Source organism: Peromyscus leucopus, chromosome 10 (genome assembly GCF_004664715.2).
Source record: "Peromyscus leucopus breed LL Stock chromosome 10, UCI_PerLeu_2.1, whole genome shotgun sequence".
Lineage (NCBI taxonomy): Eukaryota > Metazoa > Chordata > Mammalia > Rodentia > Cricetidae > Peromyscus > Peromyscus leucopus.
Window position 1 is genome coordinate 52,578,188 of NC_051071.1, and position 23,530 is coordinate 52,601,717.

At 45.4% G+C, this 23,530-nt stretch overlaps 1 protein-coding gene across 4 annotated transcripts in view; it reads right to left on the reverse strand.

Moving 5' to 3' along the window:
- Nucleotides 1–23,530, reverse strand: part of Smim14 (small integral membrane protein 14) — a 53,042-nt gene that overhangs the window by 26,918 nt on the left and 2,594 nt on the right. The window contains exon 1 of one of the 4 annotated variants that reach the window (XM_037209047.1): nt 17,996–18,141. The exons of 2 other annotated variants lie outside the window; for them this stretch is intronic. The gene's annotated coding sequence lies outside the window, so the exon portion shown is untranslated. Of the gene's footprint in view, nt 1–15,258; nt 15,329–17,995; nt 18,142–23,530 lie in introns of those variants that run through there. One more of the 4 variants, XM_037209046.1, reaches the window with a different exon arrangement.

Below are 23,530 nucleotides of genomic sequence, written 5' to 3' on the forward strand. Positions count from 1 at the left end.
AATGCACAAGACACACACCTATGGAGTCAGAGTAGGGGGGAGATGATTGCCACACAGAGTGCTCGCTAATGAGCACTCACCTCTTGCAGAGGCCACAATTTTATGTTTTTCACAGCCACCATCGCACTAGTTGTGACTACGCCCTGCTTTAAACATTCGTCGAGTTTGCCACTGAGGGGAAACCCATTAGTGACTCCCTGCTGGACTCCCCTGAGCATCTCTCACTATGATCACATAATAAACTAACCAACTAAAAACGTGCTTACTTATCATCTACCACACATATGTACATCTAGTTGCTTTTATTATCAATGAAAAAATCGGAGTGTTGTTCTTCATAAGACTAGGAGCCTGTGTTTAAGAAGACCCATACTCCTCGTGAGAAAAATTTCCAACAGTCTGTAATGAACTCTACAGAAGTCTGAGAGCCTTATGGAAGACTAACTAAAGCACTCCCCCATGCCCTCATGGTGCGCGTGCGCACTTTAAATAACTTAAAGGGAAGTTACAATGGGGGGGGCGCTGCCACGCCAGACCAGAGTCATCTCAGCAAAGTAGCTATCTCTCTTTCTATAAACGCGGCTGAAGACTTACAAACTTATCTCTGCTACCCGGTCTTTACTAGTCCATTTGAGAAATATCTCACACTAACCATTACCCTGTACTTAAGTATGATTCTTAATGTATCTACTGTCCAGTACTTTCCTAATGTAGATTAGGCCGAACTGTTGGACACGAATCTATCTGACCAGAATGAGATCTGTAAATTTTACTAGTCGTGCTAGCTCTTAAACCAACAACGTTAGGATTCTTGAGTCGTTTGTCGTGCTCCTATAGTAACAATCTATCACGGGTATGTTACTGTCTAGAAAGCCAAGCTCCCTCGAAGCCCCACCTTCTCTCATACAATCTGCTAAGCAACTGGAAAAGCCAGCTCGGATGCCCGTGGCTTGCGCTCGCCAGACACAGCCAAAGAGCCGAAGCACCAGCACCAAGCTCCCGCCGCTGCAACCCGCACTGCGTTAGGCCTGAGCCTAGTCTCTTCTCTTGGGTCTTTGATCATAGCTACATTAAACCCTAACCCAATTCTGAGGTTCCCCGCAAGCAGAGACTGTGGGCGTTGGAGCGAGGAGCCGCCCTGTCTGTATCTGTTCACTTATGACAGAGAACACTCCATCTCACGTGCCTTATGCCATCTGATATTATAAGACAGAACCTCACCCGCACTGTTAAAAACAAATCTTACCCTCGGTGTTTTCTAATTGCCTCCCTATTCACCTCTGTAGTGGCTTACGGAGTCTCCAGCTCCAAAATTCACATATGGCTCTTTATTTTGCAACTTGTGCTGAGGTGTAGGGTTTAATCGACAATTGAAGGTGTTAGCATAGTTTATCTCATTAACAGATTGATTTACCTATTCACAGCCAGTCTACAGGGAAGGCAATTTTTGATTTCATAGCATGTCTGTTCTTCCAACCAACCTGTGTAAAATGCACAAGTTGGTTGCGATGGTCTGAGTGGAAAAAAACCTCTGAACAGTATATGGAAATGTAGAGAACTATCCTGTGTATGGGCCTTTGTCCACAATGCTTTATTAGAACTCTTTTTTTTTGGTTCTTTTTCGAGCGCCGATTGACAGTGAGCGTTATCTCACGTAATCTGACTGTGTAACAGCCCTTGACTCTTCTATGTCCTGCCACCTCGGAGGAGAGATCCCACCGCCCCCTGACGTATCTCCTCCAGAAAGTAACCATGTCATATGGTGCAAAAAGCATGGAGAGAGTTATGCATTTCCTTATGTCTTTTTACACTGATTTTTGTTTTGGTACCGAGTTTCTCTCTCTGGAGACAAGGTTCCTCGAAACATTGTACGTGATATCCCATTTCTGCTCTAACAGAATACCACCAGAGATCTGCCATGCTCTGACCTACTTCTTCTACCTCTCCGAGTCAGTGAGGCGAATTTAATAGGCGAACTTTCATGAAGCACCCCCCCGTCTTACGCGAGTTCACAACTTTTTGTGTATTTTAAACAGTCCCGTGTTATATCGAGCCCATGCTAGGCGCCAAGGCCGCCTGATGATGATCCCATTTAACCAGCTGCCTTCACAAGACTACATATCACGTCTGCTGCAGCCGCCTTTCTCTTACAGTCAATTTTTAAAAAAACACCGCAACACTCATCTTTATGTCCACGACATTTACCAAGTTTGTCTTTTCCTTGAGCAGATCCTCGCTGCGAGTGTATGGTGGGGCCAAGGACCGGCCTTCAGAATAGCTATCAGTGAGCAAGATACTCAAACACTGGACCACCCCAATAGTTTCCAGGGCTGTTGCCCACATCAGTCTAACAACGAACTATGCGACGCGTTTTGATAATCTCCTCTATTATTAGAGGTGCAAGTAAGGAGTGCGCCACGATACCCCATATCACTACCCCTATTCCTTGTGAGCATGTCACCTATCTGAGTGTTTTGGACAAAATACCTCCCTTTCGACCAAAGTCCGCGGTCTCTCACTATGTGCGTGGCTAATATCCTCTAGCAAATTAAGAGCATCCATGAGAACTGCCCTCAGAGCCAGGACCCCCGTCTGTCTTCCATCCTCCATCGACACCACTCACGCAGTTTCCCCACACAGTACTGTCGTGCACTCAATGTTCTCCAGGAGCTGTCTGACTTACTAATAATACACTCACGACTATACAATATAAGCAAAGGCAAATATATATCAACCAATGCGCATGATTATAAATAATACAAAATCCTCATATAAACAAAACAAAAACTATCTTTGCCCAGGAGCACATCTAGCGCTGAAGATCGCTCTAGGCTCACCCTAATGCCCTCACGTGCTCCAGTCTCCAGTGTTAAATCTTTCTACATTACCGAAACGGTATCTTTCTTTTGAATGTAAGCAACGTAACTCTCAGTAATCCTAAGAGCTTTCATATTTTTGAGCCTGTTTATCTATTATGAGAAAGCTGTTCGCACTCTGCCTTGGGCCTCAAACACCAGAACTGCACTCTGGCCAAATTGAGTGAGTCCTTTGTTTTCTTCTAGCCCTGACAATTCTGACTGACCACTACTGCACATGCTATGTGAGCGTAATCACGATTTACTAGTATTCCTCCTTTTTCCAAATTCTTTATCATAGGAGAATCTCCATGGGAATCCATATTGCAATGTCAAGTGGTCTCTTGTCTTTTCCTAGACAGCCTCTGCGCCTCCTAAGATGCTGATGAATTAAAGGCATTCCCAGCAATAGCGGGTAGTATTTGCAGCCAAGCCTATTATTCTCTTGTGAGCAACTCATCTCTGTGTTCAAAAAATGTAAAGATCAATCGGAAAATCCCAATACCAATAGGCAGCATAGTACCGGCAGTAGTCATGGGGTTGCTCGACGCAATCGTCCTAGAGCTTTCTGAATCCCCCCGACACTCAGGTGCATGCGCCAGAGAGCACGCATGAATCTCTGTGACTTCTGGAGTCCAGCCCTGCGGTGGCTACCGTAGTGTGTATCCCGCAAGATATCCCCAACACATATCGCTGTACAACAAGTAAAAAAACTCCCTGCTTCTCCACACACACACACCACAAACAAACAAAAACAGAATATGCCCCACGGCACCTGGGCAGACGCACATGCATCCATGATGAAGAAAAGCACCTTCTGATGGTACCCTATCACTATATTATCCTGCCACGGTAAGTTCTAGGATTTTCCACTGACAGAACCTTCGCATGCATTCCTCCTACGGTGTCAGGCCCCACTATTCGTGCCACTTGTAACTACCAGAACCTTTCGAATGACATCCACAAATACTCCTTTCTTCATTGCGTCCGCATAACAAGAGGACTTACGCCGCCAAGCTTAACTGCTTAGCGTTTAAAGCAGAGAAACCAGAGCTGAATTGCCGATGCGCCATTTTCCGCGTCAGTCGACGAGCACACACTATCACAGCAACACAAGCTAGCCTACACACCAGAAGATGAGGAGGAGCGAGATGGCCGGATGCGGAGAAGAGACGGGAGACTGAGGCAGAACTTAGGAAGATAGCCTTACGAGAACTGGCACTGGACCCAGAGAGGACACCGAGCTCCAAGCTCCCAGCCTCTTCCTCGTGTCAGGCAGCTCACCGAAGGCTCTTATCAGCCTGCCAGCGCCAAGGGCTCCAGTGGTCTCTCTCAATGTGACACGCCACATCAGCCCGACACTGCAGAACGAATGCCACACAATAGGAACACACCGAACGCGACGCGACGAGAGAGAGCGAGCGAGTGCACTAACTTTTGAAAATAACACATTAAAAATTAACGCATTGTCTTTTACACACACACCAATCCTACCCACACGCAACACACTGGACTGCAACTCGGACAGATCTCTGCAATTTCACAAAATTTCACCAAACCCTCATTCTTTATCAAAGGCATGCCATTGTCTCACTGAACTACGAGAAAGAATTCTCTAGCGTATCTTACATCACATACTCACAAACAAAAAATGAACACTTACTCCACAGACTAAATAACAGTGAACTAAATTGAAAATTGAGACTGATTGTGATGAAACCGTCATTGCACTCAAATCTATATACCTCTATCTTACTTTATTTAGTCAGTCCGCAAGCAGTTGGTTCCATATGCGTATGTTGGATCTCCTAGCTTCTATAGAAGGCCACCTGTGTTCATCCTGCAAACCATATCCAAGTTCCACGCCACCAGGCTCCCTCACTTGGGCTAAACTTTGCTTCGTCAACTGATTTATACTTGGTAGCTACATATACTACAAGCATGGCGCCGTCCGGTCCAGCCACTGCCCCCAAGTAGCTGTATAGTTCCAAAGGACAGACCTCTGCCGTCTATCCGACCAAAGGATTCCCAACGACTCCGTGGTGCTAAGATATTCGGCGCTTAACAGTCTCTAAGAGACAGACCAAAAAGTTGAGCAGCTGTTGACGGCCTTGCTGTGATCGGTCCGTCAACAGCCAGACCTAGTCAAATGCCCCTACAGGAAAAGAAATGCCTACTGAGGTCCAAGGCCCTCACATGACTGCAACTTGGATTTATTTTCTAAAAAATACTCCCTTACTTAATCTTTCTCTCATCAATCCCTAAACTCACTTTTCTCTTCCAATAAATGTTTTTTGGCTCCCCTGCTCTCCTTAGAAACATCTGTTGACAGTCAAGGCCTACATAAGAAAAGCCTGTCTTGGAAAAACCACAAAAGCGGACGCGAAGCAACATAAGATAGCATGGAAACATTACAAGAAAAAGCTACGACCAGGATTCTTCGACCGCCATTTCTTAAAAACAAGTCCTACAATCGAGACCTAGTCAGTTCTAGCCTGGTAAATTCTTTATGGTATAGTAAGCTATCAGTAAAACAAAATGATTATTGTCTTCCAGGAGGATACTCGACACGATAGCCCCCAGGAATATTTAGAACTGGAGGCCCAAAAAGGAGGCAACGTGATATCTGACTATTCGAAGAAATCATATGGTTCATTGCTCTCCAGGCATCTCAGACACAACCGTCAATAATGTCATTCCATACTTATCGTGCCCCTTAGTATAGGTTACATGCGTCTCTAAAACTATAATACAGAGAGTAAAATAGTTGAACATACTTTTTGGTTGAGAGCTATCATAAAGGGGCTGACTCCCGAGCAGGAAGTTTTCAGAGAAACCAAGACGACTGTTACACACCTCTTACTTACCTCCCTAGAGCGAAGCGTGTCCCAACGGCATATGTCCCTCATCGACTGCTCACATCTCTGTTCTCCCCGTGTGCAGCTAAGTTGCATACTTAATGATTCTCTTGGGACTCACGTCTATCGCGACTATAGTTCAGGTTATCAGACCAGGCTCGCGTCCCTAGTAGGGCTTGTCCTTAATCTTTCTGCGCGAAGCCCATGAGCTGGCACTATGAGTAGACACCAACCTAAGCGCATCTCGGCATACACAGAGGAAGTGACTAAAGAGGATGTAAAGAGATCTACAAGAACTTGAGCCTAGCCGGCATCCACCTGACCCTCAAAACCAGTATCTCTTGTACCATATGTCGGGGTAAATGTACATAGGTTCAGAGTACTATTAATCATCTTAGTATACAACGAGACATCACATAGATATATGTAGACAGAATGGATAATTACAACTTATATGAAACAATCTATTCCAGTCAGTCAAACATTCTTCAAAAGTAGAGCCGGCATCTATTGCCGGTGTTCCGTGACTCGCGTTGGGAGGACGGCCACTAGGCAGTGCCGACCCCGAGCATACTCCCTCGCCGCTCCTCCAGAGTAAACTACGTTTTTCGTTTTCCCCCTCCACCCACCCCGTCGACACTCCAACCCTATTAAGCATCAGCCCAATTTTCTCAATCAAGTCTCTATAAAAGACCTGGCGAGGAGGAGTGTTCCTTATGCCTCTATTTCCTGGCACCGCTGAGCCGGGCCACCACACAATGTTCTAGTGGTACTAACCTCTCGAGCGCACCATACATTCTCTAGCACGAATGCACTAATAAGAGTTGGCTACAAAAACTTTTACTTCTTTAATGCGTTGCGCCGTGATCACAGCAGTCTAGAAAGGAAAAAGCCCCTTTGCGACCGACACGCGTCGTATCCTTGCTCCAAGGACTGTAGCTGTTATGTGTCTCCCAGACAGCTATACTGTTACTGCAATTACCCGCGATGTTATACCCCTACTGCTATTTTCTGTGGCCCGCCCATTCCAGTGCCTTCACTGCTACCCCTGTGAGCTGATGGCGACTGTTACCTTTCATCCACACAAGAAGAAAACCAACAAGTCTAACCAGGACTCGAATAGCTTGGAAGATGGCGGTCACATAAGCCCCGAGATGGCGTTCTTATTAGAAAGGTAATGACCAGCTGGGCCGACGACGCATCCGGGGAGCCGATGGATTGCTCGCAGCATGTCCAAGGCCCTGGGTTTGTATCCCCAGCCCGGGCGAAGGCAGCAGCAACACATCTGATCCACCTAATTAGGAAAGCTGGAAAGCCATTCTTTCAGTTGAGAAATGCCTGATACGTTTGGAGAAGGCCACAAGGAAGGCAGCAGGACAGTTGCAGAGGGAATGGGATTGTTATAGGAGAGGACGGGAGGTGGAGAGTGACCATGGGCAGGTTCATGGTTTTTGGAGTATCTGAGCTGCGACAGGGTGGAGGGTATGCGGTGCTCGCTGGAAGGGCTGAGTTTGCCAATGCCCTGCCCAGAGAAGCCTTGAATCTATATTATATTACATCAGATTCATTTGGAGAAGCGTTTAAAAAACAATATTCTAGACCACCACGTCTGCTGCTCTTGAAGCAGGATGGGTTCTGAGCAAGTGGCCTGCAGAATCTGTGATCGTGGGTTCATGAGGCCCTTATTGATGTAACAGCCATGCGAGGAAACATTCGCTGGGCTCAAGAAACATTCTGGACGTTCCAAGTCCCCAAGACACTAGCTAGTAACGTAGCAAATAGACAGGCATAGATGAACGATCTGATCAACGTAGCCAGCATGTTTCCGCTGACGCTGCGCGATGGATGCACATAAAAGTTTAGAAGAACCGTAGATCCACGCACCCGCACCCAGCAAAAGGTACAGAGTGCCAGTTTGCTCAGATGTTTGTCAGTACCGCTCCGCGCACGCGCACTACGACACACACCACACATCACCTACTCACCACCACAATGAGTTTAAAACATTAAAACTAAACAACAAGTCCCAGTCGTGTATGGGCCAAAGGCCACCTGTGCCAGCCGCAAGCAAGAGAGGCTCCTCTGATTAATAATATACGTGCTTATTAGTTAGGGTATTGTCATTGAACAGCGGTCAGAGTATAGAATACAAAATATGCCCTAACCTTTAGGGTCAGGTAGGAAACAGTAAAGGAGTATATATTTAGCTCATGAGTAGATATATGACGCTCTTGCTGAGAATATCTCTAGATCTCATGGTGAGTGGAGTCCCATAGGCTGTCTCTGAAAACGCTCAGCATATAGACCTCCACCTATCCTGCCTCTGAGCCTGCGTAACTAGGTGATTTGAGTGCATGTGAATTTGTTAACAGGAAGCTTGTGCGCCCCACCACACAACCACTAGCAGAGTCAGAGGGTACAAGGAGAAACTTGCGTCAAATTAACATTCCACTTACTGTACCACCAGAATATGAAGCTTTATGCTCTTCTCGTAGATCAATCTACTCAGCCAAGTGCGGGCGACTGCGAAGAAAATGCGCGATGAACCATATCTAGGTCCCGAGATACTTATTTTGAAGAAGCAAAAGAAACAAGATACGATGAACCATCAATTAGTATCTCACATGCACTGAGCAGTTCTCTGTCTCTACTCTAAAGGTGAGCAGCGCAGACCCCATCCACACAGAGAGTTCACATATCGAGAATATCTATATCACCTTGAGATTTACGAGGTTATGCTTATTTATTTTTTCTTTCTATATGTCTTGAGACTAGACTTGTTGTTTTATCGACCGCTGTAGTTAGCGTGTATGCGCTTACTGGCTGTTTTACCCTGAGAAGCTCAAACATTGGTTGTTGCAGAGTGCCACAAGAGCTAGCCACTAGGCTGTGTAGTCCTCCTATTACTTTCGACACTCTCACGGGCGCCTCATGAGCCCTTCTTGAGAACTCCCCTCCTCGCGAATCTTGACTGAGTGCCATTTCTCAGCTCTTACAGAGGATCTAAGGCGTGCGCCCCACCACCGCACCAGGCGCCTGAATTTTGGTTCCTTGTAACTACTTGCTCCCAAATATCTTTCTAGCAAACGAAGCCACGATTGTCTCATGCGAGAACTTGTTTTTCTTTTTCATCCCTGGAATCCAAATATCTGTTAGACCAGAGCGGCTTGACACCTCGACACGCGGACCCCCAGCCGACCTGCCTCTGGGCCTCCCAAGTGCTGGATAAGAGGCAGTGCGGCCACCAGTGGAAAACCCAGCTTACCACACCACCCCTCCAGCTAACGATAATACTAAAATTTAAAAACCTTCTGACACACTTTCTGACTTAGCTAATAAGTTACCCGAGAATGAGAACTAACTAAGCATAATACACACACGAAACTACAAAAAGCAAGAGAACCACAATCTTTGGAGCAGAGAGCTGGGAACCCTGGCGCGTGCTTCTCGTCGTGAGTAGGATTCTGATTGTTAATGTGCAAAGAGTTGTGACATTGTCTAATGGGCGATTAGGGTCGTATGGAGCTTCGTCAACTTGGATATCACAAGAGCATCTCAGTAACCCAGAAGAGAAAACACATGTTCTTGAATAACAGCGGCGATATGTGCTAGAGCTAAGTGTTAGAAGCATCGCGCTCTAATATGTAAAGATGGTTCGCGATTCCGAGTTCTCAACTTGACTTGCCTTAATGGCCACCTGACGGGTTACTACTTTACCAAGAAAAGTATGGACAAAGGCTGGAATATTAGAACGAGACAAGCCATGGCGCAGGAGTATGACAAACGCAATCTGCCTCCTCATCGTCACCAGCCAGAATGGGTAGGGCTCAGGTACTGTGTAGCTTATTAGCGTATGGCAACATAGCATTAGACTGATGTGGCAGATCACACAGGCGGAGAGAGAGTACTAGGACGCGATAGAAAGGTAGAAGCCCTGGGCTCTGCCGGATCAGTGCAAGCTAACAAGTAGAGGGTACAATGCCACGGAGGTGTGTTACATCGAGACGCGGCTACGCTGCAGTGTACAGGCGCTGGAGGGCCATTGATTTCCTGATGCAGAAAAGCCCAAAAAACTACTAGTACAATGAGAGAGCTGATGAGAGCCCTCTATCCGTTGGGGAAGCCGCTAAGTCTACTCAGTCAGCAGATTTTAATCATGGAGAAATAATCTCTCCTGTCTATAAAATACAACTAATTATCTCGGAGCAAATTTAATTCTCTAGAACTAAGTTCATTCACATTTGTGTTCTGTCTTTTAGACTCTGTGTTTCTTTTGCAGAACTTCCTGCGTACGCCTAATAGGTACTATATCAACGTGCCCTCGGCATCACTCACCATTCTACTAAGATATACCAGGTTATGGACGACTCTCCCAGTACGCCCAACCTCTCGTCTCTCTATCCTGTTTTTTTACTATCGTGAAGCCCTAGAAAGGCAGCATCGATCCGCACAACACCATCCAATTTCATTTCGTTGCCATCCTTCTTCTATAAAGCTCCTATAGACTTTAGGAAGACTATACCTTCTCATTTGATGAGCTTACTGATTGTCGAGCCATTGTCGATCTTTGCTTCCTATGAAATTTGAGAATTTCACCTTTCACTGAAAGAACTCTACAGCTTCTCTCTTGGCCTTGCAGAATTCCCAGGATCATACTCTTCATTATTCAGCCTGTTATTAAAGCTAACACTACAGCTTCTCCGTGTTTCGAGTGACACAAGCGCGGTGGTCACAAAACTAAGAGCGTTTCGTTTGTAGTGCTAGCCTTCGGAAGACTGTGTAAGGATTCGACCAGTGATATAACAACCATAGCAGAGTGCTCATTCGAGTCATAGTACATGCAGTGATACCACTTCTATTGAAATCAGAAAGGACCCCACTTCATCCTCGAATGTTGAGCACAGTGATCTAAAGACCGGCGCCTGCCCACCCAGGCAGTCCTTTTTTTGAAATGGGTTTTTCGTGATTCCCTGGCTAGTCTCTTGGAAACTTCACTCTGTAGACCAGGTGACCTTCGAACTCACAGATCCACCTGTCTTGCCTCCCGTGATCGATAGCTGCACTTTGCTCAGCAGTGCGCTTCCACCAGAATGAGGAAAGCACTGCACGCAATTCCGAGATTATGGCTACTTAGTTTTTTTTGTTAGTCTTTAATTTTGAAGAAGAAGAGAATTTAGAATGATCGCACAGAATCGTATATAAGGTATGACTACCAAACTGTTTCGTTCGGGAAGTTTCTACTTAATATGCTTACATTCAGGCCCACCTGTTTTTAGGCAGAATCTCTAAGTTTATGTCACACCCTGTACTCCAGCTCTAGGTCAGAGATCCTCCTGTCTCTTAACTCCCATTCTGCCTTTGGAGTGTTGAGATTACAGATGTGTACCACTGCATCCAACATTTTTTCAAAGGTTCTGGGGTCCAAACTTGGGTCATCAAGCCAGCTAGAAGCACATGGTGAGATGCCACCTATTATCCCAGCACTTGAGAAGCAGAAGCAACAGCTCTGTGTTCCAGCAAGTTCTAGGCCAGTCAAGCACTACATAATAAGAACCTTGGAGCTGGGCTGGGGAAGCAGACGAGCTGGAAGAGCACTGGCCCGGCATTCCCAAGGCCTGGTTTTGATTCCCAGCACTGCACAACACTGGCTCTCGAAGAGGATCTGACCTCTGTTCTCAGCACCAACCTCAGGCAGCTTATACAGCAACCGCCTGCAAATCCACTCCAGGGATCCCAAGGCCTCTTCCAGATCTGGAGGGCACCTGCATGCACACACCCACACCCACCCAATCACCCACAACTACGATGGAGGAAGATAGTCTTCATATGGACCTCTGGCCTTCACATTCATCCACACACACAGGAAAAAGAAGTTCAAGATCATCTCTGGCTACACTGTGAGTTTGAGGACAGCTTAAGCTATCGCTATCTCAAGAGAAAAACTGGCTCAGGTATGAAAACAGTTTAATCACACTCAAATGTCTCCTATATGACAGACCTTGGACAGGAAGTCACAGTATGAATGCCAGAAGAGGCCTCCGTCTCCATTAGACATAGGACCAATTATGCAAATTACAGCTGTTTCAGGCTTACAAAGACAACCTTCCGAATGCTACAGAAATTAGACAGCTGGCCCTGGGGTTCCCGTTACTTAATGACACACTTCTGAACACCGCCAGCATCTCTGCTGGGAAACAGGCAAGGAAAAGACAGACCCATGCTGAGGCTTGTCCACTGCTGCTGAAAACTGCTAAGGCTGTACCAAAAGCACTTCAATTATGGCGGAAATAAACCCATCATATACCTAAAATATCAATTATTCTTTTGCCTAGGAGTTAAAAAGTTAAAACTCCCTGACTCCTATCATAGCAACCAATTGTAATTAGACATTTTTGTAGTAGTCAAAACACTCTGGTCAGGGGGGGGGGGGTATATGTCAGGGTGGTTTAGCAATTAAATGCTAACTGTCATCAAGCCTGACAGGCAGGATTCGATCCCCAGAACCCATAGTGTGGAAGAATTGTCTCCCACAAGTTGTCCCTAACTTAGGCACAGACAGACAAACACAGCTTAAAACAAAACAAACAAATGAACACCTTATATTCTTACTTTTTGTTTTGTTTTGTTTTCAAGACCGGGCTTCTCTTTGTAGCCTTGGCTATCCTGGAACTCACCATGTAGACCAGGCTGGCCTCGAACTCACAGAGATCTGCCTGCCTCTGCCTCCCGAGTGCTGGGATTAAAGGCGTGGGCCCGCAAGCCCAGTATTATATTCTTACATTTTAAAAGACCAAAAATGCAGGGTGGTGGTGGTGGTGGTGGTGGTGGTGGTGGTGGTGCATGCCTTTAATCCCAACACTCGGGAGGCAGAGGTAGTTGGATCTATGTGAGTTCAAGGACAGCCTGGTCTACACAGAGAAACTCTGTCTTAAAAGAAAAAAAGAGAAGACCCCAACTTCAAAAGTCTCCTTTTCAGAGCACATATTATTGAAAAGGTAGAGAGGAGAGCAGGTGGAGAGGACAATAAACTTCCAGATGCACAGAGGCAAACGGAGACTAGGAATATAACGGAACGACAGTACGGCGGTGGGAAGGCTGTGCAGGAGCACTGTGCAGCAAGGCTCAGCGTGAAGAACACCACATTCCAGGTATTCAGTCAGCAAACGGAAACCTTACAAGTGGTCCTACCACAGCAACTCTCTCCCACTGTTGTTTTTAAGACAGGGTCTTACTATGTAGCCTTGGCTGGCTTGGAACTCTTTATGTAGGCCAGGCTAGTCTCAAACTTACAAAGATCCACCTGCCTCTGCCTCCTGGATGCTGAAATTAGAGGCCTAGCCCTGAACTTCTGATCCTTTGCCTCTACCTCTCAAGTGTTGGGATACTGGGATTAGAGTCATGGACTACAAGGCCCTGGTTGTATAGTGCTGGGCATTGAAGCTAGGGCCTTATGGATGCTAGGCAAGTACACTATTAACTGAGTTGCATCCTCAGGCCCTTACCTACGCGTTTAATGAAAGAAGCTATGCATGGTGCCTCATACCTACAAGGTAACCAACCTGGGCTACATAGTGAAGTTCCACGTTAGCCAAGGCTAGATAGAAAACTCTGTCTCAAATAAATAAGAAAAATGTGGGGGAGAAAAGGAGAAAGGAAGGAAGGGAGGGAGGGAGAGGGAGAGAGGGAGAGAGGGAAAGAGAGAGAGAGAGAGAGAAGAAGAGGAGGAGGAGGAGGAGGAGGAGGAGGAGGAAGAAGAAGAAGAAGAAGAAGAAGAAGAAGAAGAAGAAGAAGAAGAAGAAGAAAAAAAAAAAAAAACATTAAAATAAAGAGAAAGGAAGGAACTAAGGTCCCGAGAGTTTCAGTGGCTTGCCCAAAACCACACAGCACACAGAAGAGGGCCTCAAGACCTCTCATTTCTCCTTTCCTAAAAACAATTTTGCTAATAAACCCTTAGGGACCCTAAGAACAGGCAGAAAAGCTTACAGAAAGATACAGAAGAACCAACGGGCAGCCCCCACCTCTAAAAGCTGAATTACACAATGTAATTTCATCCCAGCACACAAATAACTGCCCAAATGAGTATTACAAATTACTTCGCCAATTCAACCTCAGCAAAAAGCTCAAAACACACACACACACACACACACACACACACACACACACACACCACAGACCCCTACTACTACTTTCCTTCTAGCCCATTTCTCCATTTCTACTAGGCTTAACTTTTTTTTTTTTTTTTTTTTTTTTTTTTTTTTTTTTTTTTTTTTTGTTTTTCGAGACAGGGTTTCTCTGCGTAGCTTTGTGCCTTTTCCTGGAACTCACTTGGTAGCCCAGGCTGGCCTTGAACTCACAGAGATCCGCCTGGCTCTGCCTCCAGAATGCTGAGATTAAAGGCGTGCGCCTCCACCGCCCGGCTTAGGCTTAAATTTTTAAAAACGTATTTTTATTTATGTCTATGTTGTTTGTGTGTGTAGGCCAGGTGTGTGCAGGTGTCCAAGGCGGTCAGGTAAATGGCAGACTTGGTGTCTGGAGAGGCCTGTTCTCTGGACATCAGTGGTAGGTTCTCACTGCATTATTGAATGGCAAGAAAGGTCAAGCTCTGGGCCTCTGTTACGAGGAAACCAGCCACACTGTGGAGGCTCTCTGTGCTCATTATCTAACCATCTCCCATTACACTTGTGATTAAACTTCAGTGTAGGAAGGAAGGAGGCACATTCACACCATAGCACTCTACACCACCCACTCCCAAAATTCACAAAATTCATGTCCTTCTCAAATATAAAGTATCTCCTTCTATTCTCATAGTCCCAATACTTACTCCCGTATTAAGTCAAAAGTCTAAAGTCCTGTCTCAGATGGCTGACTGGGTAAAGTGCCTGCTGCCAAGACTGACTGTCAAATCGGAGTGTGATCCTCGGCCCACACAGTGGAAGAGGACAGACTTTCTCAAATTATCCTCTGACCTCCACAAAGGCCATCACTGCATTCATGTTCACCCCCGGCCCCCTTCCAAAAATGTAATAATAAAAAAAAAAAAAAGTCTAAGATCTGGAGAGACAGCTTAGCAGCTAAACACATCTTGCTCTTCCAAAGGACCCAAGTCCAGTTCCTAACACCCACATCAGGTACTCCAAAACTTTACTTCCACAGGATCTGACACTCTGTTCTGGCCTCTGTGAGCACCTGCATACGCATGCGCACACCAACACAGCATATATAACATGAATAAAACTCCTATATATTAGCTGGGCGGTGGTGGTGCACGCCTTTAATCCCAGCACTCAGGAGGCAGAGGCAGGTGGATCTCTGTGAGTTCCAGGAAAGGCACAAAGCTACACAGAGAAACCGTCTAGAAAAAACAAAACAAAACAAACAAACAAACAAACAAAAAAAAGTAAGCAAGGGGTAATTCTGTGATGGAGGCCAACCAGATCTACAGAGTTCCAGGATAGCCAGGGCTACACAGAGAAACCCTGTCTAGAAAAACAAAATAGTAACAATAATAATAATAAAAATAAATAAATCTGAAACCCAAAGCTTACCTAAGTATCATGAGGCTGGGAATGCAGTTCAGTGGTCCAGTACCTGCCATGCATGAGCTGACTCCTGAATGAATAGATGTCATCTAATCAAAGCCTGCTCAGTATGTGACTCATCCTGACGCAGAATGGTCTACAGACAGGAACTGTGGCAGGCGTGTGCAGCTACCAACCAGGACTTCCTGTTACCTATGAAAGGAAGGCTTCCACAGAGCATGTGCTCCCTCTGGAGCCCGAGTGCACCACGAGGCTTGTAGTCCTTCTGAACTCGAGGCCTGCTGATGGGACAGACAGTCTCATAATTTCCAGAGTGCTTTTGGGGTGAAAGGTACCTCGTCATCCTTGTCTCTGTCCAAGGCAGCTTGAGACCCAATGCCCGGTACAAACAGGAAGGTCTGGCTGGCCGTACCCTGTACTCTCCCAGACACAGCCAAGCTTCTCACTCCTTTCCATATGCTGCACAGGCTGAGCATGGGACTCCTGGAGGAAGTAGTCCCCTCTAAGAATACGGGTTATCAATAGCTTTCTTGTCAGCCCTCACCAAAGTCATCTTGACAGGTTGCATTTGTGAACACATATGCTCACTACTGTGAACTTCAAAAACTCCACTTTCTATGCACTGGGCAGGAGCACAGCCGCTTCACATCCAGGTATCTGTGGAAGCAGCATGCCGCTCTTGCTTCCTTCCAATTTGCTCTGAGTGTGTTTGAGCTGCTCCAGCAAATACCGTGGCCTGAGCTTATGAAGGACAATTGCTCACACGCCGGAAGCTAAGTCTCCTTCACAGTGCCCATGTCCACAAGACAGAAGCAGCAACTTCTAAGGTCCTGTCTGGACAGGCGTGGGAAAGAGGTGCTAAGATAGGGTCTCACGTAGCTCAGGCTGGCCTTGAACTGACAAGGTTAACACAGGGAAGCCTTGCTCAAGCTGCTGATCCTCCTGCGTCCACAATGAATTGTGGGATTCCAGTTGTATGCCACCACACCCGGTTCCTTCATCCTAACATTATCATGTTGCCAGGCAAGGTTTCAAATACACTTTCTGAGGAACACAAACATTCTGGATTTTCAACATGTCAAGACAGGGTTTCTCTGTGTAGCCCCGGCTGTTCTGGAACTGGCTCTGTAGACCAGGCTGGCCTAGAACTCTCAGAAATCTGCCTGCCTCTGCTGGGATTCAAGGTGTGTGCCACCACCGCCCGGCATGCCTTTTCTAAATGACTTTTAATCCTTCCCTATAACAGACTCATTCCAGGATTCCCTTTAGACAACTTACCAAATCATTAAGGGATTAGCACACAAAATGTCTTAAGGACTCAAGTTATTAGCATTCCTGAGAGGGATAAACCACTTAATCTCTGTGCCTTCGGTTTATTGATAAAGCAGGACTGATAACTGAAACTTCACTTTAAAGGAGTGTGCAAGGCTCAAGTGAGAATTTTTAGGAATCCTTTATAAACTGGAAATGGCCAGGGCCAACTCCATGGAAGGTGTCTTCAACCCTCAGCTGTAAGCCGCCTCACACTAGCACACTCTCCTGGGACCCTCGGCTGTAAGCCTCCTTACACTAGGACACTCTCCTGGGACCATGGACATCACCCTTCTGCACAGGAGGGAGAAAGAGGACTACCTACCCTGCAGCCCCACTGATTTCTTGTCTTTTCTCAGCTATACATTACTCATGTACATTCTCCAAGAGTCTCTCTACCTGGTCAAGGTACAGGGGAAGATTTTACCATACATGACCAAATAAATGGTTCAATGAAATTAACTATTCAGGGGCTGGCGAGATGGCTCAGCGGTTAAGAGCATTGGCTGCTCTCCCAGAGTTCCTGAGTTCAATTCCCAGCAACCACATGGTGGCTAAAACCATCTGTAATGAGATCTGGTGACCTCTTCTGACCTGCAAGCATATATGTAGGCAGAACAGTGTATACATAATAAATAAATAAATCTTTAAAAAAAGAAATTAACTATTCATTTATATTCAGTATAATTAATGTTTCAAATTCTGGAAATAGTTCCTAAAATTTCTTCTCAGGGGTATTTACTACTCTGGGGGCCAGGGTAAAGCTATAGTGCAGACTTGCTGACCATGTACAAAGTGTACAAAGCCTTAGGTCCAGTCCTCAGCAACACACACACACACACACACACACACACACACACACACACACACACACGTAGAGAGGAAGTGGGGATAGAACAGTCACATTTCAAAGAAAAAATTTTAGCAGATCTTTTAAAAAAAAATCCACACTAGCTGGGCGGTGGTATTGCACCCCTTTAATCCCAGAACTTGGGAGGGAGAGTCAGGTGGATCTCTGAGTTTGAGGCCAGCCTGGTCTACAGAGTGAGTCCCAGGACAGCCAGGGCTACACAAACTCTGTCTCAATAAAAAAGAAAAGAAAAAATATTCCACGCCAGACATGTGTAATTACAGTGGACATGTTACATACAAAGGCTAATAAAGTAGCTTCCAATAGCTGTGTTAGAATTAATGACCGCTATCAAATATAATGACAGCTGAGAGTGGAGGGGGCAGATACTGACAGATCTCTGTGAGTTTGAGGACAGCCTGGTCTACAGAGTGAGTTTCAAGCTAGCCAGGGCTACACAGGGAGACCCCCGTGTAAAACAAATGAACCAAATCAACCAACCAAACAAAAACCCAGATGTCATGTAAGACAAAAGGCACAACCCCACCCCCAGCCCCGCCCCCCGGGCCCCCAAGCACTGACCTCTGGAGTTCCGGAGCGTATGTACGTACGCCATGAAGATGCTTGCTGCACCCACACCCTATGAGAAGCACCGTTAGGTGTGAAGTCCAGCAGCTCTGCCCGAGCCATGCTGTTAGCAAGCGCAGGCGAGCGGAACGCGCTCCGCTCTGCCCTTGCACAAAGCTGACACATCTGTGTTTTGACCACAATTTAAAAAAAAAAAAAGCAAAAGGGGAAATGAAAATCCACTATGAAAATAAGCCACAGGGGGAAACTTTCTCCAAAATAAAAGCACTGCCGTTAAAAGTATTAAATATGTGTGTATAAACTCCACTATACAATTGAATGTTGATTTAGAAAAATATGCATGTTTTCAGAGTTGATTATTTTAAAATAACACATATTTCAAATTTTGAAAATTTCAAATACCTCATCCTGTTACTCTAGGAAAAAAACAAATCGAAAGTCAAGACTTCTCTTCAGAGGCAGCTCTAATACAGACTTTCACATAGATTTTCTAGGCACATCCCAGTATATGCATACTGCCTAGATTTGTTGAATTACAATGAACAATTAACTTCATTTTGAGTCAGTAAAGTGTTTTAACTATGGTTGGTATATATTTATTTAATTTACTATTACTTTAAAAGATGTATTTATTATGTATACGGTATTCTGCCTGCATGTGTGCCTTGCCATAAGAGGACACCAGAGCCGGGCAGTGGTGGTGCACACCTTTAATCCCAGCACTCGGGAGGCAGAGCCAGGCAGATTTTGTGAGTTCGAGGCCAGTGTGGTCTACAGAGCGAGTTCTAGGAGAGACTCTAAAGTTACACAAAGAAACCCTGTCCCAAAAAAAAAAAAGAAAGAAAGAAAGAAAGAGAGAAAGAAAGGAAGGAAGGAAGGAAGGAAGGAAGGAAGGAAGGAAGGAAGGAAGGAAGGAAGGAAGGAAGGAAGAAAAAGGGACACCAGATCCATTATAGGTGGTTGCCGGGAATTGAACTCAGGACCTCTGGAAGAACAGCCAGTGCTCTAACTGCTGAGCCACTGAGCCATCTTTTCAGCCCTACTCTTTTTTTTCCAGCCTGAACTATGTAGCTCCGCTTGGGCTAGAACTCACTGTGTAGATGAAGTTGGTCTCAGACTTGGAGATGTGCCTTTCTCTGTCCCCTAGGTGCTGAGATTGAAGATGTGCCTCCACACCCTGCTATGGGCATATCTTATAATTAAACCGGGTGCTCTAATTCTTCAGAGTGTAACTCAACATGGTTCTTCATGGTATTATTTATAAGCATGGAAATTACTTTCACGCCCAGAATAAACTGAAAACGTCAAGTGATTTTATTCAAAATACTTTATGCATAAAGCCCGTTGGAGCATGTTTAGTGGGTCTAGCGTGTAGTTGAATGGGAGTCTTTGCAAAGCTTGCAAGAGGCCTTGGGTTCAATTCCCAGCACTGACAGAAGAGGGAAGGAAGGGGTTAGGAGAATACCACAGGCTACATTGAGACCTTCACAAAAGACAAACGGGAGGCGCTAGGGAGAGGGCTCAGCGGTTAAGAGCACAGCTACTCTTCCAGAGGACCCAGTTTTCTTTCCCAGCACCCACAGGGTGCCTCAGAGCCACCAGTAACTCCAGTTCCAGGGGGTCTGACGCCCTCTTCTGACCTCCTCAGGCACCAGGCACTTACATGGCGCACAACATAAATGCAGGCAAAACATCCATGCTCATAAAATAAAGGTAATAATTAAAATACAAGAGACAAGGAAAATGAAAGTACTTCTGAGGGGCATACAGAAGCAGCTGTTTTCAACGTTCCTTACTGCCCATTGTACAGCAGTTGTTCAGTAACAAGCACACGAGGTAGAGGAAGAAAAATACATGGCTATTAATAGAAGCACACGGTCCCTAAGTGAGGCCAGAGCTGGTAAACGGCATGTGTGATCTAAGCCTCCATAGAAAGAACGAGGCTAGCCGGGCGGTGGTGGCGCACGCCTTTAATCTCCGCACTCAGGAGGCAGAGCCAGGCGGATCTCTGTGAGTTCAAGGCCAGCCTGGGGTACAAAGCAAGATTCAGGACAGGAACCAAAACTACACAGAGAAACCTTGTCTCGAAAAACAAACAAACAAACAAACAAAAAAAGTAAAAGAAAAAAAAGCGAGGCTAGCATTAGACAAAAGACTTCGAACACTAACCCTTGCTTGTGCTGAAGTCTTAGACATGAACACAGGAAGTCACATGCAACTTCTTCCCCTCATTAGCGAAGGGTCTTGTGCGGAGAACTCTCTGGAGTTTATGCTTAGTCTAAGGCAGTCCAAAGAGTAAGACACTCACATCAGCAGATGTAGAAATAAATGATCTATCAACAAGGATATCTTTTTGATGGGAAGGATACCAAGTAATACATAAGGAAGAAAAACTGCTCCCAACTTACTTTTGAGCTAGCCTGGTAGGCTCTCAGAGCAAAGCGAGAATACCTGTAAGGGTTTAGGGGTTTTTTTTGTTTGTTTGTTTTGTTTTTTGTATTGTTGCTGCTGCTGTTTTGTTAGAAACAAGGCCTCACTATGCTATGCTGCCCATGCTAGTTTCAAATGGTCTTCCTACCTCAGCATCCTTAGGAGCCAGAAATAGAGGTATGCTTAGAGTGTTTCTCAATATCGTCCCCTAACTCTGCAACTTCAGGCAAATACAACAGCAACAAAAATGTTTCAAAAAAAAAAAATCCTTTCAGGCAGACTGCAAATAGGACAGAAAATACTATCTGTCCTTAACCCAAAACACAAGCCTAGGGTTGGAGAGATGGTTCATCAGTTGAGAGCACTGGCTGCTCTGGCAGAGGATCTGACACTCACAGGGTAAACAACAATTCCAGGTCCAGGGGATCCGGTGCCGTCTTCTGACCTCTGTGAGTACTGCGTGTACATGGTGCGTATGTGTGCAGCCAGAACACCCGTATGCATAAAATATAAATAAAAATATCTTAATAAAAAAACAACCCCCTCAAAAAAATAACCCAGCTTGGGTTACATGTCACGTGTACAGCTCTAAATGCTGTAGCTCACAAGCAGCGAGACAAGCTGAGGAAGCACAGAATTGGGTTTCAACCATTCTCTACGGCTCAGTGTCTTCATCTGTAAGATGTAGGGAGGAAAACTTACATCCAGGTAGCTCTGCAGCTACATGAAAACTCTAAGAGTAATATTTAGCATAGTAACCCTATCTAACACACTCTGTTCCCCCAAATCAGGAATAGTATAAAAGAACTGTCTTCCAGAAAAAGAGACATTAAAAAAAAAAATCAAGGAACATTCTCACACTTTAATGTTAAATGAAATCACCCAGAGTTTGTTGAAAGTGCAAATTTGGAGCTGGGTGTGGCGACTCATGTCCGTAATTACATTGGGGAAGCCTCTGGGGAAAGAGACAGGAAGATGTCTAGTCAACCAAGGCCAGCCCTAGCTCTGGAGCCAAGACACCGCCTCAGAAGACCAAAGCCTGGCAGAAGTAGGGTCAGAAGCTCAAACCGGACTCCAGGACAGTCTAGGCTGCATAAAACCCCTCCACAAAACACAACAAAAAGTTATAGCCAAGGTCTAGGGTGCAACTCAGGGGCAGGGTACATACCTACCACACACAAAGGCCGGGGTTCAATGTGTAGCAAGCACCACAAAAAAGTGAATTAGGGTACTGGAGAGATGGCTCGGTGGTTAGGAGCATTGACTTTTTGAACCCAGAGGACCCAGGTTCAATTCCCAGCACTCACATGGCAGCTAACAGTCTGTAACTCCAAGATCTAACACCCTCACGTAGACATACATGCAGACAAAACACCAGTGCACATAAAATAAAATTAAATAATTTTTTTTTTAAAGTGAATTGAGGCCAGACGATGGTGGTGCATACCTTTAATCCCAACACTGGGAAGGCAGAGACAGATGGATCTGTGAGTTCAAGGCCAGGCTGGTCTACAGAGTAAGTTCCAGGATAGGCTTCAAAACTACAGAGAAACTCTTGTCTTGAAAAACCAAAAGAGAAAAAAAAAAAAAAAAAGTGGTTTAGGGGAGCATACAGATTCCGGGAACCCACCTCTCCAAAATTCCATAGGTCTAAAATAGAATGAGGGTGTTCTCTGACCCAAACACCAAGGATTAGTAAACAGAATTAAAACTGTCCTACAGGAAGCTGCTAGACATTAGTCTTCTGAGAAAGAAGGCCTAAAGAGGAGCACAGATATGTCCCCAAGTTCATTCAAACATCAGTCACCGAGTTCCTATTATACCATTCTCAAAAACTGTCAACATATGCAGAATTTTTCCCCGAGACAGGGTTTCTCTGTGTAGCCCTGGCTGTCCTGGAACTCACTCTGTAGACCAGGCTGGCCTCGAACTCACAGAGATCCGCCTGCCTCTGCCTCCCGAGTGCTGGGAGTGCACCACCACCATCCAGTTTGAAGCAGAAAAATTAAGGCAATCCATGTAGTGGTAAATGCTGTAAATAAAATAAAAAATAGAGAAGTGGGGCAATTTCTTTGAAAAGCCAACATCTGAACTGCAACCTGAAGGACAGAAATGAACTGGCCAAAGCAGACTGGGAGAATGCTGAAGCCCCGGGGTACAGAAGAACAAAGATCTTAAGACAGCGCAAATGTGGGCATCAGACAGACACCACAAAAAGGAACGGAAAGCAGGAATATACTGATGTGGCCAGACTCCAAGAGTACAGGACTAAGTAGAATACAGACACACAAGTGTGGTCAGAGAGGAAGACAAAGTCCATCGTGTGTGTGTGTGTGTGTGTGTGTGTGTGTGTGTGTGTGTGTGTGTCTAATTTGCATTTTAAAGGATCTCTTAGGTTGTGATGGGAGAAATGCACAATAAGCAGCCAAAGTTGGAGAGAGGTCAGGAAGCGACGTCAGTTGAGCGTGTAAGAGATGGTGACAGCCTAGCAAGGATGGTAGCACAGGGATGGGGAAAGAACTGGGTGCTAGAATTCTTTTAATTACGGGGGCTGGAGAGATGGCTCACTAAGAGCACTTGCTACTTGTCCGAAGGACCCCGTTTGGTGCCTAGTCCTCTTGTCTGGCATTAGCTCATAAGCAAACTCAAAACCCCTCCAACTCCAGTACTAGGGAGTCCAGTACCATCTTCCTGTGTGGCACACAAGGGTGTGCAAGCACACACACACACACACACACACACACACACACACACACGGGTACATTTCACAAAATGTCAAAATTTTGTGAAAAAAGACATGTAAAAATTAAAGAGAAAAGAACCAAGTCATAGGGTACTAAGCATCTGGGATTAATTACTCAGGAGATAATGAGTGACAATTGAGATTTATAGGTCTTAGGAAAGCTTATGAGACATCAGCCCAAACTGGTATTAGCAGATTTAGGATACTTCATGATACTTAGCCTTTGAAGCTGGGCTGAAGAGAGCATTCTCCTTTAGTGTCAGTGGTTAAAAAACAAACGACAACAAAAATACTGTACCAAATAAATGGCACATACCCCAGTGCTAATAAAGTACATTAAGTGCCCTAAGTAAAGT